An 8,619-nucleotide genomic window follows, 5' to 3' on the forward strand; every position below is an offset into this window, starting at 1 on the left:
TGGAGTCAAACCTATCCACGGTGATGCTACCTGGGCAAGGGCCGTACCTCCCAGTTCTGTTGTTTCATGTTGCCACAAAGCCATGTCTGAAGAAAACTACAAAGCAAAACATCTAGGCCTGTAGCTAACACAGAGATATTAAAAAGCTGAAGCCTAGATTCAAAGAGCACTTAAAATTTTTCTGTGCAACAAGAAGGCTAGAAGTAGGTGGTTACTGACATCGATCCAGTAGATTTAGGGCTAACATCTCTGAGATTTTCTTGGCTTTTCCCTTATATTCCTCCCCCATACTGCTGCAACTCCAGCCACCATATCTGCATTCCAAGCAAAAAGGAAAAGGCATATCAGCTGAATCTGTTCCTCAATGGACAAGAGAAATTTTCTTAAAGAGCAAAATGAAGGGTAGCCAAATTGACTGATGATGAGTCACCCTACTGCCAGAGAAGGGAATTGTTGCTTTTCCACTACAGCAGAACATGTGACCACAGCATGTTATTTCTCCTCTCTTTTTCTACAAGTGGAGACTTTATTCTGGTTATACAGTATAGAAGTTGTCTGTTTCCTTCAAGTAGCAATGCAAAGCAGAGACTTAAGCAATGAAGACATTTAATTACCTCACATTGAGGAATGTCTGGAGGAAATGAGTTCCAGTTTTCGAAAGTAGTTCAAGGATATGATCAAGGGCAAAGCCCTTCCTACCTGTCTGCTCTGGCATTCTCAGTAGATTCGCTTTTTGTCTTTAGTTGTATAGGATTGATATGTAGTCTTAGGAGAGATATTCTCTCTCTGCTGGGGTTTCCATGCTGGCAAGATGTGAATCTGAGGCCTTTGGAGAAAACTTTCTCACCACATGGAAAGACAGTTTCTGTAGGGCCAGGTCAGCAGTCAGGAAAAAGTCAAGACTCAAAAAGAGGAACTGTACCATGACAGCACCATCTGAGCTCCTACGTCCAAGCGGCCCAGAGTCCACCTCCACATGTCCCAGTTACTGTGCCCACAGCTCTCCCTTTTTATTCTTTCTTCTCCCATTTCTCTTTTTATGTGTGTGTGGGGGAGTTTAGAAATAGAGTGGTCCAGCAATGCCACTTTTGGATATATATCCAAAAGAATTGAAAGCAGGGTCTTGAAGAGACATTTGTACACCCATGTTCAAAGCAGTACTATTCAAAATAGGCAAAAGACAGAAGTAACCCAAGTGTCCATTGACAGATAAATGAATAAACAAAATGAGGTGTATACAAATGATGGAATATTTTTCAGCCTTAAAAAGGAAGAACATTCTGATACGCGCTACAACATGGATGAATTTGAAGACAGTATGCTAAGTGAAAGAAGCCATTTACAAAAGGACAAATATTGTAGGATTCCACCTACATGAGGTACCCAGAGTGGTCAAGTTTACAGAGGCAGAAAGAAGAATGGTGGTTGCCAGGGCTGGGATGAGGGGGAATGGGGAGCTGTTTAATGGGTACAGAGGTTCTGTTTTACAAGATGAAAACATACTGGAGAGGAGTTGCACAACGATGTGAATGTACTCAACACCACTGAACTGCACACTTAAACCTGATTACGATGGTACATTTTATGTTACATGTATTTTGCCACAATTAAAAATTTTGAGACAAGAATTGAATGGAGTTTTCGTCACATTCAACTAAAAGTGTCCTGACTTGAAGAAGAAGAGAAGGCGAAAAAGAATGAAGCATATTGTGGAGAAAGAAGAAAAAAAGATAATGAACTGAGCACCAGAGAACCCCAACATTTAAGGAAAATCTGGGCAAAAAGTAACCATGTAGATGGCTGGGATGAAGCTTCCTACAAGTGAAGGTGGATGGTGATGCCCCTTCATTTATGAGACCGGGAAAGGGTAGCAAGGAAGCGAGGGCAGAAGAGTTTTGGGTTGGAGGGATTAGTCAACAAATTCAAGTGACTTTCAAGAGGCCAAATAATATAAATAGTGAAAAGTGTCTATTGGATTGGACAGTTAGAAAGTTCTTCCAGGGGGTGGATTCAATAGAACCAATAGAGAATACTTTGATGTAGTGGGTTCAAGAGCAGATGAAAAGGGAAGAGACAGAAAGCATGCATAGCTTTTCTATCACTTAAAATTAATTGCACGAGTATAGCTTCCAGGTGATTAATAGTGAGGCCAAAGTTAAGAAGTAGCTCCCATTATCCACCTTGGTGGGAAAGAGCAGAAAGGCTTGCCCTTGGCACAGTCCAGGGGCCCCATCAAGTAGACTTCCTGCCAACAGCCTGCTTTGGAGACTCAAGCTGGCCTGCTCCCTGCCTCGGTCTCTCTTCTCTCTCAGATTCTTTGCAAAATGAGGGGTAGCCATGTTTAATATTTTACTACATGTGTCTTCTCTCTCTCTCTCTGAATCTCTCTCCTCCATATATGTGTGTATGTAAGTATATTTGTGTGTGCACATGTATGTGTATATATGTAGATAGCTTTCTCTGAACTACTTGTATTTCATGGCCATAACAATGTTTTAATTTGAAGTTTTATTTTAGACTCAGGGGATTCGTGTGCAGTTTTGTGACATGGGTATAGTGTGTGCTGCTGAGGTTTGGGGTAAGGATGATCCCATCACTGAGGCAGTGAGTGCAGTACCTAATAGTTTTTCAGCCCTTGCACACCTCCCTCCCTCCCTTTGGAGTCCCCAGTGTCTATCATTCCTGTCTTTGTGTCCATGTGTACCCCACCCCAACGTTTAGCTCCCACTTACAAGTGAGAACATGCGGTATTTGGTTTTCTGTTCTTGTGTTAATTCACTTAGGATAATGGCCTCCAACTCCATCCATGTTGCTGCAAAGGACATGATTTCATTCTTCTTTATGGCTGCACAGTATTCCATGGTGTATATTTACCACATTTTCTTTATCCAGTCCACCATGGATGGGTACCTAGGTTGATTCTATTGCCAACAGTGCTGTGATGAACATACACAGTGAGTGCGAGCGCATTTTCATAGAAAAAATTATTTTCCTTTGTATATGTACCCAGTAATAAGATTACTTGGTCAAAAGGTAGTCCTGTTTTAAGTTTGAGAAATCTCCAAACTACTTTCCACAATGGCTGAACTAATTTACATTCCCACCAGCAGTATATACGTATTCCCTTTTCCCTGCAGCCTCGCCAGCGTTTGTTATTTTTTGACTTTTTAGTAATAGCCATTCTAACCGGTGTGAGATGGTATCTCATGTGGTTTCAATTGGCATTTTTCTGATGACTAGTGATGTGGAGCATTTTTTCATATATTTGTTGGCTGTGTATATGTCTTCTTTTGAGAAGTGTCTGTTTATGGCCTTTGCCCACTTTTCAATAGCATCATTTTTTTTTTGTTTGTTAAATTGTTTAAGTTCCTTATAGATCCTGGATATTAGATCTTTTTTGGATGCATAGCTTGTGACCATTTTCTCCCATTCCACAGAGTGTCTGTTTACTCTGTTGATATTTTCTTTTGCTGTGCAGAAGCTCTTTAATTTAATTAGGTCCCACTTGTCGATTTCCGGTTTTGTTGCGATTGCCTTTGAGATCTTAGCCATAAATTCTTTGCCAAGGCCAATGTCCAGAATAGTATTTCCTAGATTTTCTTCTAGGATTCTTCTAGTTTTAAGTCTTACATTTAAATCTTTGATCCATCTTGAGTTAATTTTTGTTTATGGTGAAAGGCAGTGGTTGTTTCATTCTTCTGCATATGACTAGCCAGTTATCCGAGCACCATTTATTAAACAGGGAATCCTTTCCTCATTGCTGATTTTTGATGACTTTGTCAAAGATCAGATGGTTGTAGGTGTGCAGTTTTATTCCCAGGCTCTCTGTTTTGTTCCATTGCATGACCATAATATTTTAGAAGAGTTTAACCCAGTTCCATTGTAGGATATCACATTTTGGTTTGCTTCAGGTTTCCACATGGTTACATTTGTGTTATGTGCTTTTTCTTTTTTGCAAAAATAACATATAATCCCGTTTTGTCTCAGTGCTTCATATCAGGAGGCACACAATGTCAATTTGTCACATAGCTTGCAATATTTAATATTTACAACAATCCAATAAAGTTTGCACCAATATGTAAACTCTCCCCCAGAGAGCCTAGCTAAATTGATCAAGGTCAAATAGCCAGTAAAAAGCTGACCCAGACATCAAACCCAAGTCCATCTGGCTTCAATATCTATGTTCTTTCCACACCACATCAGCTCCCACTAAGGATCCCGTGCAGTCATAGCACACTGTGGCTCTCCATCTGAATGTCACCTGCTCCTTGCACCTGTTACTAATTTTCACTACCTATACAAATATTCCCATCACCCTTTTACTCTCTGACAACAATTTTTTGGCTTGATATCCTCATACCTGCTGCCACCCTCTGAATATCATATTTCCTAGCTACTCAAAGTGTGGTCCACAGACCAGCATCAGACATCACCTAAGAACTTAGAAATGCATAATTTTGTGGCCCATTCTCAACCTACTGGATCAAAATCCGTATTTTAACAAGCTCCCCATGTGTATTCACAATGAGGTTGAGAAGGGCTGCTGTGTTTCACTTGCTCACTGGACTTCCTCCATGACCAGTCCTCCACCCTCCCTTTCCCACCACTTAATGGAGGCAGGTCTTCTTCCAGGCTCAAGTGCTTCCAAGTGGCCCTGTCCCCTGCAGGGTAGCCATAGCAGAAAAGAGCCAGAATTGTCACAGTTTCCACCCGTGACTCCTACAAATGAGATAACATGCTAAGACCTTTAGGAAGAATCTTTCTCCATAAACTGGATTTGTGTGCTTCTTTTCTTGGGTTCTTTAGCAGGAGTGTGAGTTTTTGCATCTGGAAGGGATTTTCATTTTTAGTCTTCTATAAATAAGACAAACACACGCCATCCTTCGTCACACTCTTCCTGGCCCCTGCCCCTTCACTCTCATCAGCACCCACAGCTGGAGCAGCCTGAACCCCCACCCTCCCCAGCTCACAGGACCCATGCAAACTGTGGAAACTCGAGCCCTCACCTGAGGCCTCAGTGTCCTCAATAGTCCTGTGTGCCTGACTTGGATGAAAAGCCAGACCTCACAGGTAGCTTCTGCTTACATTCTCAGACCCAGTCTACTTGCTTTAGCTTGTACTTCTGGCTTGAGGCCCCATCTCTGAGTTTTAGTTCTGTTACCCAAACCCCCTTCTGGAACCTGATCTTCCTTGACAGGCAGGTTTCATTATCATGCCTGGGTCTGCCAGACACTTAACCATTCACCTTTAGCCTCCTGCTAGGACACATGCTGATTCATCTTGTCAGTTGTTTGCAAGTATCAACCAGAATCTGCCATAACCTTGGAAACCCTGCAATGACTTTCAGTCTCAGACTGACTGATGCTAGAAGAGAGGACACTCTTGGCAGGAGATACAAAAGGAACTACAACTGGACCTGGCTAGTTAATTTTTTTTTAGATGAACAGAATGGATTTTATGTCATCTTACTTTTCTCATGAATTCTTTACAGTCTACAAACTGTCCTGCTTAATATCACTTTCTTTGCAGGGCTGTCTGGGTGACCCTGGGAGAGAAGGCTGTCCAGGTTTCTGGCTAGGGATAGAATCCTCGGGAACTGGATGGCGCCAGAACAGGTAGGGGCTCACATTCAACTCTGGAGCATGGTGTAAATTTGAGTCAAAAGAGTATCAGGGTCAAGGTAGCTCTGAAGTCCCCGCCCAAAAATGTTAAAGGGAAAAGGGAAGCAGGTTAAGAAGAAAAAGTCAGGTTTAAAGCAAAGGATCTGCCACTCAAGTCAACCAGACAGACAGGAATAGAAGGCAGAGCCTGGAAAAGCAGAATGTCCTGGGGACACAGGGATTGAGAGGATGGGAGGGGACTTTTTATAGGGAGCCCATAAACTAGCCACAGGTCAGGAGAGAGATGGAAGGGCTAAACTGGTTCAGATAAAAACAAAATAGGAACGGGGATGCTAATTAGTGCTACAGTGTGTAGATACTGTACTAACTAGAAGCCTCACTGGAAAAAAATTGGATAAAAGTCATTCTACCAAGTTGACACACCAGAGCAAACCCTGGAGCATAGCACCCAAGGATACTCCACAATACAGCCAATAAACTCATTAAAAATGCTCAATATAATTAATCATTAGGAAAATGCAAATTAAAACTACACTGAGATACCACTATCCACCTATTAGAAGGGTGAAAAGTTTTTTGTTGTGGTTTTTGTTGTTTCGAGATGGAGTCTCGCTCTGTCTTCCAGGCTGGAGTGCAGTGGCGCAATCTCAGCTCACTGCAAGCTCCGCCTCCTGGGTTCACGCCATTCTCCTGCCTCAGCCTCCCAAGTAGCTGGGACTACAGGCACCTGCCACCATGCCCAGCTAATTTTTTGTATTTTTAATAGAGACAGGGTTTCACTGTGTTAGCCAGGATGGTCTCGATCTCCTGACCTTGTGATCCACCCACCTCGGCCTCCCAAAGTGCTGGGAAAAGTTTTTCAACCGATCATACCATGTGTTGGTGAAGATGTGGAGCAACTGGAACTCTTATAAACTGCTAAGGGAATGTGAAATAGTACAACCACTTTGGGACATCTTCACTCCTAAGTATGCAACCAAGATAAATAAAAGCACAAGTCTACACAAAGACTTGTACCCAAATGTTCTTATCAGCTTTATTTGTGATCATTACAAACCAGAAACAAACCAACTTTCCATGTGCAGGAATAGATAAACAAATTGTGGTATAGCCATACAATGGACTACTACTCAGCAATAAAACAGAATGAACTGTTGATGCACATACAACATGAGTGATTCCTCAAATCATTGAGCTGCATGAAAGAAGCCAGTAGAAGAAGAGTAAGTGCTGTGTGCTTCCGTTTATAAAAAAAAAAAAAAATTCCAGAACATGCAGATCAACCTACATTGACAGATAGCAGGTCCCTGGTTGCATGAAGACAGGAGTGGAGAGAGGATGTGAAACAAGGAACCTTTTGGGGTTATGAAAATGTTTATTCTCTTCATCATGGTGAGGATATCAAAGGTACATGCATATCTCAAAATGCATCAAAAGGTACATTTTAAATATATGCAGTTTATGATACTTCAATTATACCTCAAGAAAGTTGAATCATAGCAAAACAAAATGAAACGAACAAAAATTCCACATACAATTTATCGCATTCCCTTCCTTCTTCCTGCCACGGAGACCAGTAACAGAGAGTGAGGTCCCTGTCAGCCTCCATATCTGCATGAGACGTGAAAAAGATTCCCCTGCCAAAGCGGGGATGAAATTGCAGCAAAAGCAAAAATAACTCTTTACTGATTTAAACAGGTGAGATTTAGGTGTTATTTATGATTACAGCATAGTGCTAACCTGTCTGACTCACACAACCCCCAAACTCAGTATGTTGTCCCAAAGTCTCATTGAACAAACAAGTTAAGCCAGGTACAGTGGCTCCTGTCTGTAATCCCAGCACTTTGGGAGGCCAAGGCAGGAGGACTGCTTGAGGCCAGAGCTTAGACCAGCCTAGGCAACAATGCGAGACTCCATCTCAAGGAGAGAAGAGAAGAGAAGAGAAAAAGGAAAGGAAAGAAGGGAAGAAGGAAGGAAGAAAGGAAGGAAAGAAATGAAGGAGGAAAGGAAGGAAGGGAAGGAAGGAAGGAAGGGAAGGAGGGAAGGAGGGAAGGAAGGAAGGAAGGAAGGAAAGAAGGAAGGAAGGAAGGGAGAAGGGAAATTAATTTTAGAAAAAGAAAAAGAACAAATTAACAGTCCAACACACAGTAGATCATGAAACACTTCAGTACATAAAATCTGCCCCCATAGAGTTTGAGAAACATGAATCAGACTTCTATTTGTTCAAGTGACAGAGTGATTTCAAGATACAAACTCTTGAAGTGATCCGTCATACCAACCACAGAGTATGTGGTGATGATGAGGGTTAGGACCTCATAAAAGAGGGATGGGGATATTGGACATGCCCAAGTCACCCCATCTGACACCACGATATTGTTCAGAGCCAAATGAAGAACATAGAACACACTATGATGAAAGAAAAAGTCAGTACTCTTAAGATGGTTACTTGTAGTGAGATAAATTGAAACATCCCTCTGCTCTTCAGACGAAATTTGAAGTTACACAGAAACTGTCTGAAGACAGCACCGTCCATCCCAGATAGTTTAGACAGGGTTTTCTCAATTAATACGAAGCCTCCTTGGAATGAGGGCAGACCCAGAAAGGAGATCAGGATTAATGTTTCATAAGAAGTAAGGCTGAAGTACTATTAATAAGAAACGCAAAGTCTTCCTTATAGGAGACTATGCTAGTCTTTAGAAAAAAATTAACACTTGAGATGATGAAGTATTTCATCTCGGGCATTTCAAGAAGCAATCAGAGGCCATCATCATACAAGAAGTGAGACCAGAGTGTAGGTCCAAACCAGGGCCCTCACAAGAGAAGCCCAAGGGACCACTAGGCACAGCCTTCTATTCCCAGAGGTCTCAAAGGTTCATGTTTTGATGTCATCTCCAGATGAGGGCAAACACAGAGTCACTGAGCTACAGTGACAGAACTGAAAGCAAATGTTTTCAGCATGGAGCATAAAATGTGTAGCCCATCATCAAACCCAGAGTTC

The sequence above is a fragment of the Gorilla gorilla genome, chromosome 16, assembly GCF_029281585.2.
Source record: "Gorilla gorilla gorilla isolate KB3781 chromosome 16, NHGRI_mGorGor1-v2.1_pri, whole genome shotgun sequence".
Classification (NCBI taxonomy): Eukaryota; Metazoa; Chordata; class Mammalia; order Primates; family Hominidae; genus Gorilla; species Gorilla gorilla.